This window comes from Hakea prostrata, chromosome 8, assembly GCF_041222555.1.
Source record: "Hakea prostrata isolate BN-2017 chromosome 8, UWA_Hpros_2, whole genome shotgun sequence".
Taxonomy (NCBI): domain Eukaryota; kingdom Viridiplantae; phylum Streptophyta; class Magnoliopsida; order Proteales; family Proteaceae; genus Hakea; species Hakea prostrata.
The window spans coordinates 8,986,956-8,995,677 of NC_142607.1; the positions used below are offsets into that span (position 1 = coordinate 8,986,956).

Consider the following 8,722-nt stretch of genomic DNA (forward strand, 5'->3'; position numbering starts at 1 on the left):
TGGATATAAACATGAGCAACAAGCTATTCAACTATGATCTCAATTGTCAAGAATCATAAAGCCTGGGATGTAAATTCATCAGCATTATCAAGACAAACTGTCTTTATCTTATAATCCATAAATTGTGCTTTTAATTAATTATTCAAGCAAAAAAATCTCGTAAATACCAAATTGTGAATTAATAATGAACATACATGTAATCATTTTATAGATGCATCTATTAAAATCATACATTATCTAAATGATCCACATGATGAATGAATAGGTTCATATATTTCACCATGTATACATTTCAAAAACGCAGAATGTTCAATCTTAATTTTAGCTGATGAATATATAATAATAGATTTTTTTTTTAGAACAAACAATACAATATTTACTTAATAGAAGAATCTGCTAGTTCTTTAACAGATGACAAATGAATTTTTAATAGTTTTTACATCATACTTGGTCCGGAATGGTCCAACCGGTTATACCAAATAATAAAGCCACCAAATTAATATTCTTTGAATTTACTACAGCATGTGTTTCAACCATGCGAATATTCATGTAGTATAAACCGAGAAAAAATATCTAACATTTTTGTAGTAATTATAGATATTCATTTTTACCATTATTTATAGTTTCGATATGATATCTATTTTGACAAATATTTTTTAAACTTAATAAGTTTCTTTGAGACTTACTACAAAATAATGTATTATTTATAACCAATTTTGTCTCTTAGGTAATAATAGATTAAATCTTTCGGAGCCCTCAATCAATGTTATACTATTAATTATTATATGAACATTGGCTTCCGCGTCATCAAATAAGATAAATATTTTTTTTTTCTTTCTTAGTATAATATGCGTTGTAGCACATTAGAGAATATTCACATTCTTCATCAAAATGAAACAAAATACATCAAAAGATATATAGAAAAATCAATGAAAAAATTAAATTTAAGATAAACAAATGAGATGGGATTTAAAAGAAAAAGAATTACAAATTAACATAATATCAATTTTATTTTTATTTGAATTCCAATAATATAAACAAATATTTGATTATTATTTCCAAAAGAATTTGCAACATCTAGATATGTAGTATTTGTGAGGCCATCAAAACCATCATCTTTACCGATAAAATTTACTTCAATATCATTATTTTAGAAAGTTATATTTTATCTCCACATTATTTACATTTCTTTAATTAAAGCTTGACAAAGCTTAATGAAATATTGTTGAGTACGACTGATTCAAGCCTAATGATATTTCATATAACATCGATGATAAATATTATCTTTTTTTTGCAAAACAGGGCGCCCAAAACAAACAAACAAACGAGCACAACCGGACAAACCTCTTTAAGGATGGCGGGGTTGGGGGGGGGGCGTGGAAAAAGCCGAAACCCCCCCCCCCCACCCCCCCCCAAACCACCCAACAACCAACCCTTTTTTGCGCCCCCCCCAAACCCAACACACCACCCCCCCGCGGCAAACTAACCACCCCACCACCCCCCCCCCCCCCCCCCCCCGGCCCCGCCCCCGTCCCTTCCCCCCCCCCCCCCCCCTCCCCATTTTTCTTTATTGAAAAGTTACATTGAGAATCATTATTATTCTCTTATTTATTTTCATCATAATGACGGTAATTATTCCGTCTTTTGCCTCATCCACTTCCACAACAATGATCATAATTATAATTTTATCTTCTTTCAGGCTTATCATGAATTGTTGCATTCACTTCAGGGAATGGAAGGGAATGGAACAGAACCAATAGGACGAGTTTCATGATTTTTCATTTATAATCCATTATTTTACTCGGACACAAAAAAAACATGATATCAATAAGAGTATTTCTTAAAACTATTTTTCATGATATTGCTATTGTAATAACACATTTGAAGCATGAAAATTCGAAAAAAGTTTTTTCTTTCCAATAAGTCCTCATCAATAATATTTTTTCCATGTTATTTCAATTGAGAACTAATTATAAAAAACTGTACAACTATACTTATTTATTTTTTCAAATCTTGCAACTTTAAGTGCATCTGCAAAACATTATTCATTTACAGTTTCAAATCTTGCAACTTCATGTGCATCTGAGGACTTGTATTCATTTATAGTTTCAAATTTTGAAATTTTATGTGCGTTTGATAATATTTGTGGTGCAAAACTAGCAACCACTATATGCAATAAATAAAACCATTATGTTAAGATTAGTTAATGACAAACGATAATGTTAAGTCAACCTAATGTCTTATAATTTGTTTAACTCTTTTAATAAATCACATACCTTAATCAAGATGCACTTACAATACAAGATGGATAAGGTTAACTTTATTGTTTATAGAAATACGCGGGAGGTCGATCATCATTTTTACCTTAGAATATAAAGTATAATGATACATAATCTGTCGTCTTTCTTTTCAAAATGCAATACTTTAAACGTAGTCGTGCTGATAACATATTATTAAATATAGAAGATATGTTAAATACAAAGAAGAAAATTAAGAAAATTAGGACAAGATGAGCTCAACTCTTCTCATACCTTTGTGCTGAACACCCTCCTATTTAGACCTGTAGAATAAAAATTCCATATAGCCCTGTAGAAATTTAAAAAAAAAAAAAACAAAAAAACAAAAAAAACAAAACAAAACAAACTACCTCTTCTTTATTGAAAGGTAACACGGAGATATTGTTTGTTGTTTTGATGGGTCAAGTAGGCATGCAGCCTACGCCATATCGAGTGTTGGGGAATATAAGAAAGAGGCCACTGCACACAATACCCACCATGATAGGAAAAGTTTGCATAATCTCTTGCATGTCCTTAACATGACCAGGGAAAAGACAAGCAGTGACTCGCTGATCGGAGAAGGCGATTGCTACAAACACCATGGCCGACATCACTGCATGTATGAAATCAGTTAAGCCAGCTTTGAGGCGATCTGGTTGAGCTATGTATTTGACACCCCCATCCTTGAACACCATCAACCCTTTGAAGGTCACAAATCCATAGTAAATCTTCTGGTCATGATCACGAATGCTATCTGTGAAGTGGAAGAAACAACAGGTGGTGGCACAAAGGGCCAAGATGGATCCAATCAGAAAAGTGCTCACCTGGTTGCATTTGCCATTCCCTGAGACTGATGGAAGGAGCATTTCAAAGGCCAGTAGGGTTCCAGTGGGAAGAAAATTCACAAGGTTAGAAGTCTTTAATAGAGTGTTGTTAAAAACCACTGGCACCACGCGTCCTCGCTTGGGAATGCCAGGGATATTTCCTGGAACACCTGGGTTCATCATCTCTTCTGGGTAGGATGCAGGGTATGGCTGCTGCTCTTGAGGAGGAGGAGGAGGAGGAGGAGGTGGAGAAGTAGGAGGAGGAGGTGGTGGAGCATGTTGGGGATGAGTGGTGTTTCCTCCGGCGGCGGGTGGAGTTGATTGATCTTGGAGTGCCGGCGGTTGAATGACTTGGATGCAAATTTTCTGGTCTTGGGGTGGGATGAATGGGGTTGTCATACTGCCGGCATCAGTCTTGGAATCCATTTTCTGAAAGTGGAGCTTTGTACACTAGCTGAGGCCTTTTTGGCTCTTTTTAACACACAGTTGAGTAAATGGGAATGGAGAAATCTTGAGCTTAGCTTAGATTTGGATGGAAACCTGATGCTTTACATATATATAGGATTTATAGGATTTGTAAGTGGTAAGAAGTAGATGAGGCTCTTGGTTGAGAGAGATAGAGATTTAAGCAAATTGATTCGATATGAAATGATTTCCACTTTATTCCATAACAAAAATCAACCTTTCATGACTCATCAGTGTGGGCAGGTGCATCATCTTTTTATGATTGATTGACGTTCACTGGTAAAGAATTTTGTTCTAGTAATTCCTATAGAATTTGCTTCAGTTAGACAATGGAATTGCTTTGCTAGTTGATTGTGACTGACTCTATATTCTCAGCATGTTTGGCTCAAAAGAAGGGTTATTATCTCTACTAACTAGAATAAAACAAAGCTATTTGGAAAACTGAAAAGCCTTATTTGGAAAATGAATTATCCTTACCATCAAAATGAGTGTATGCAAACAGATTGGGGAAATAAAATTCATAACATGACTTCAAAAATATTTTTAAAATAATATCAAGCAAAGGAATGAGAAGTCTCATATACCAAAACATTGGAAAATTTTTCAAGTCAAGTCTTGAGTTACTTCCTAAAATTAAGAAAACTTTTCAGGTAGTCAAATTTTTTTTTAAAATTATTCAATAAGATATTTTAAAAAAGTTTTATTCAAATGGATTCTATTTTTGAAAATACCAAATTTCAAATTTTGTCATAATTTTCCCACCCAACTAATATTCAATCATGAACTACCCAAATTATCCTCAAGTCTTCCATTGCAAACGATAAAACTAAGGGTAAATATTACTTATCACCCCTCTTAGCTGAACAAATAGCACTTAGTTGGATAATGTCACTTACTCCCCTCTTACCTAGTAAATATATCAAACACCTCTCCTCTATTAACTTTTTCCGTTAAATTTAACTTTTACCATTAAATATTTTTCTAAAACCCCAAACTACTCTTGGTTGAAAACATCTTTTTAATTTGAACCCTAAAGGCTGCGTTTGTTTGCAAAGGTGGGGTGGGAAAAAAGGGGTGGGAAAAAAAAACATATGGGTCCCACATGTAGTGGGGTGAGGGAGAAGAAAAGGAAAGGAAAGGGTTTTGTGGAAAAGTGATGGGGTGGGTCCCACTTTTTACTTTTCCCAACTTTTCCACAAAATCCCATCAAATATGTGGGGTTTTAAAATAGCATGGGGTGGGAAAGTTGAACCAATGAACTTTGTCTCCCACTTTCCCACCCCAAGCAACCAAACACTCTACCATTTTAGGATTTAAAGGAAAAGTAAGAAATTTACACATTTTTCAAGAATTTTCCCACCCCTTTTTTCCCACCCCACCTTTATTCCAGCAAACAAACGCAGCCTAAATTACCATAATCACCGTAGTAGTTAAAATACTAAATTATTCTCAACTAAAATAATTTTAAAAACCAAATATCATACTTAAAACTCAAATTATCTTTATTTATTAACACCCAACGTACCCCCTTTTTATTTTAATTTTATCAAACAAATAAAAAACCATGTACTACTTGATACAAAATGCAATTTCAATTGAGAAGATGAAGCATTGATTCTCTCTCTTTTTTAAATTAAAGAATCAAAGATAATTAAGGGTGTTTTGGGCCCAGATGTCTCAATTTAAATTGCATTTAGATATCAAGTAGTACATGTATTTTAATTGCTAGATAAAATTTAAAAAAAGAGAGGGTATCTTGGGCTTTTAATAATTAAAGATAATTTGGATTTTAACTATGGTATTTTAGTTTTTATCAATTATTTAATTGAGGGTAATTTATTATTTTAACTACTAGGGTGATTACGGTAATGTAGGGTTTAAACTAAAATATATATTTTTAACCAAGAGTAGTTTGGGATTTAAAAAAAATATTTAACGGTAAAAATTAAATTTAACCAAGAAAGTTAACAGAGGGGAGATGTTTGATATATTTGCTAGGTAAAAGGGAGGTAAGTGATATTATCCAACTAAGAGGGGGTGTAAGTACTATTTGTCCTGCTAAGAGGGGAGGTAAGTGATATTTACCCTAAAACTAATGATTGATAGGAAGACTGAGAGCTAAAAAAGATAGAATTTTGTTGATCCTATAATTGACAAGAGATTGAAGGAATCAGTAAGCACTTTTCACAGTTTATGTAGAATATTAGTTGGACTGGAAAAATTATCATAAAATTTGAAAATTTGTAATTATTTTCAAAAATAGAATTCATTTAATTTAAAAAAAATTAAAAATATCTTGAGTAAATCTTTTTCCAAATATGACCATCTAAGAAATTTTTCCTAAAGTGTCATTTCCTGATTTACTTAATAAATTAATCAAACATCTCATTAGTAAAAATCATATCATTAGTAAAAGCATTAGTCATTTAGTATTTATTTATCTTAATACTATCTCTATATCTAAGAAAGGAAGATGGAGAAGAAGAGGAAAAGAAGAAAAACAATTTGTAGAAAAAAAGAAACCTTGTGTTTGTCCTATCATAGGATTTCATACTCTTATCACATCCCATTATTTTCTGACTGCTGGTTTAATTTATAACTTCTTTTTTCACCTTCAGATCGAGCATGGTAATACTCCTCCAGAACTCTCTCTAAGTGCAGTACCAGTGGTTGTTGTTAATTTTGATTAGAATGATATCCACCTTCCTTCGTGGTTTCCTTTCGAATTGTTTGATGAAAAGGAACAAAACCCAGATATGCCAACTCAAGCTGTCACACAGTAATAAGACTAAGATTAAGAGAATATTAGAAATTAAAGCTCTGAAAAATGATTCGTGAGAATCTATTTCCCACTAGCACCATCCATGAAACACGTTACAGCAGTGGGTATCCACTCTCCAAGTCACCCACTTCAACTTTCCTTCATTCTTTTTTTTTTTTTTTTTTTTTTCCTATTTGTAAACAATAATCTTATTCAAAGCCGACAGGAGATGGGAGTGAACATAAACTACCAACCACTCAGCAAAAATCGACCATTCTTTCAGCCACTTCTACTTCCCACTAGCACCATGCATGAAACACGTTATGGGTATCCAAGGTAGTCACCCACTTCTGGAATCACTTGGTGATCTCATATAGGTGATGAGGAAGTATCTCTTCTCTTTTGAATAGGACTCCACGTGTGCATTCAAATGAGGACAAGGACCATTCTCCTGAGAGCACGGACCTCTCCCCTCTCTCTACCCATTCCCTTAGGCTGCGTTTGTTTGCAAAGGTGAGGTGGGGAAAAAAAAACATGCGGGCCCCATGTGTAGTGGGGTGAGGGAGAAGGAAAGGAAAGGAAAGGGTTTTGTGGAAAAGTGATAGTGATGGGTCCCATTTTTTACTTTTCCCAACTTTTCCACAAAATCCCACCAAATATGTAGAGTTTTAAAATGGTTTGGGTTGGGAAAGTTGGGCTGCCACATCAGCAGACTTTCCCACCCCAAGCAACCAAACAATCTACCATTTTGGGATTTAAGGGAAAAGTAAGAAATTTACACTCTTTTCAAGAATTTTTCCACCCATTTTTTCCCACCCCACCTTTATTCCAACAAACAAACGCAGCCTTAGGCATCTTTTATTTGCTAAATAAAAACGAATGAATAATAGAATGGTAGAATAATAAAGAAATTACATGTGGGTCATTTTAGTGGACTATAATTTAATGTTGGGTTCCCTTAATGTAATATATTACGTGTAGTAGAGTAGAAGAATAATAAAGAAAAGAGTTTTTTACTCGTGTGGATCACAAGTAAACTAATACATTTAACCGCCATTAAGTACATTCAAATTTCAAAACTAAAGGGATGAAATTATCCATTAGATTATTTAATACATTGTGCTAATATATGGTTTTAAAAAGAGATAATTAGTCATTAAGCATTAATTATATGATTAAAAAATATATAGCAAATTACACTAGCACCCCAAAATAAAGGCTTTAAAGCATTGACACCTCACATTTTGTTTGAAAAACACATAGGTCATATTCTGTTAAAATGGTTAGTTATACTATTGCAAAGACTATTATACCCTTCTAATAAATCTTATTCTTATTTTAAAAAAAAAAATCTTCCGCCAAAGAGTAAGGCAGGTTAGCTCTAAGAACTAGATGCAATTGTTTATGATTTTTCTAACTTCACTACTTCCACCAGGTCTCAGGCTTTTTTTTGTATCAATTCTCATTCTCTAATATGCCTATTTAAAAAAAATGAGTACAAGAATTCATTATTGGTCAAGAATGAAAAATGATTTGGTGAATTTTGTAGAAAATAGGTTATGGAATGAAAAATAAGTTTGGTGTCAAAATAAAAAATTGTTAGTAAATAATAGTGAGCAAGTGATAAAACGAGGGGAAAAGTATGGTTTTTATAAAATTAAAAAAAAAAATTTATATTGATTATTTTACCCTCATCTTAACCATAAAATTTTAAGTAATTTTTTTTTGTAAGAAATTTTAAGTAAATTTAAGCATAAATGAAGATAATGAAATTCTCACCATAATTCATAATACAAAAAGTTCATTATGAATTTTAAATGTTTTTCTATTATTTTAAATAAAAAAACTGATAATAGATGCCAAACAACTTAAAATAATGAAGAAAAAAAACTTCATAATAGAGAATGAAAAATAATACAAAAAAGAACCTGAGGCTCATTTCAGTAGTGAATCTGCTGGCCAGGAAGAAAAGGTCTATTTGTTCTATAGATGTATAAAAAACCTATTTCCTCATTGTCATTTCGTTCTCATTCTAAATACGTTCTTCATCATATGCTTAGATCTAAAAGAAGGAATATTTCTTAATTACCCCGAAGACCGAAACAAAGGAGGAATATTTGTAAAAGTATGGTTTTTATAAAATTTAAAAAAAAAAATTTATATTGATTATTTTACCCTCATTTTAACCATAAAATTTTAAGTACTTTTTTTTTTAAAAGAAATTTTAAGTAAATTTATGCATAAATGAAGATAATGAAATTCTCACCATAATTCATAATACAAAAAGTTCATTATGAATTTTAAATGTTTTTCTATTATTTTAAATAAATAAAAAAACTGATAATAGATGCCAAACAACTTAAAATAATGAAGAAAAAAAAAACTTCATAATAGAG

At 32.1% G+C, this 8,722-nt stretch overlaps 1 pseudogene across 2 annotated transcripts; it reads right to left on the reverse strand.

The window, feature by feature from the left end:
• Window positions 1-2,347: 2,347 nt before the first annotated feature.
• LOC149006704 (protein DMP9 pseudogene) lies at window positions 2,348-3,610 on the reverse strand (annotated as a pseudogene). Of its 2 annotated transcripts, XR_016175340.1 has the most exons (2): window positions 2,648-3,610; window positions 2,348-2,560 (listed from the first exon to the last, which is right to left on the reverse strand). The product of XR_016175340.1 is annotated as a protein DMP9 pseudogene, transcript variant X2 (transcript). The 2 variants fall into 2 exon arrangements; XR_016175339.1 differs by lacking the exon at window positions 2,348-2,560 and having other exon boundaries at window positions 2,596-3,610.
• Window positions 3,611-8,722: the final 5,112 nt, after the last annotated feature.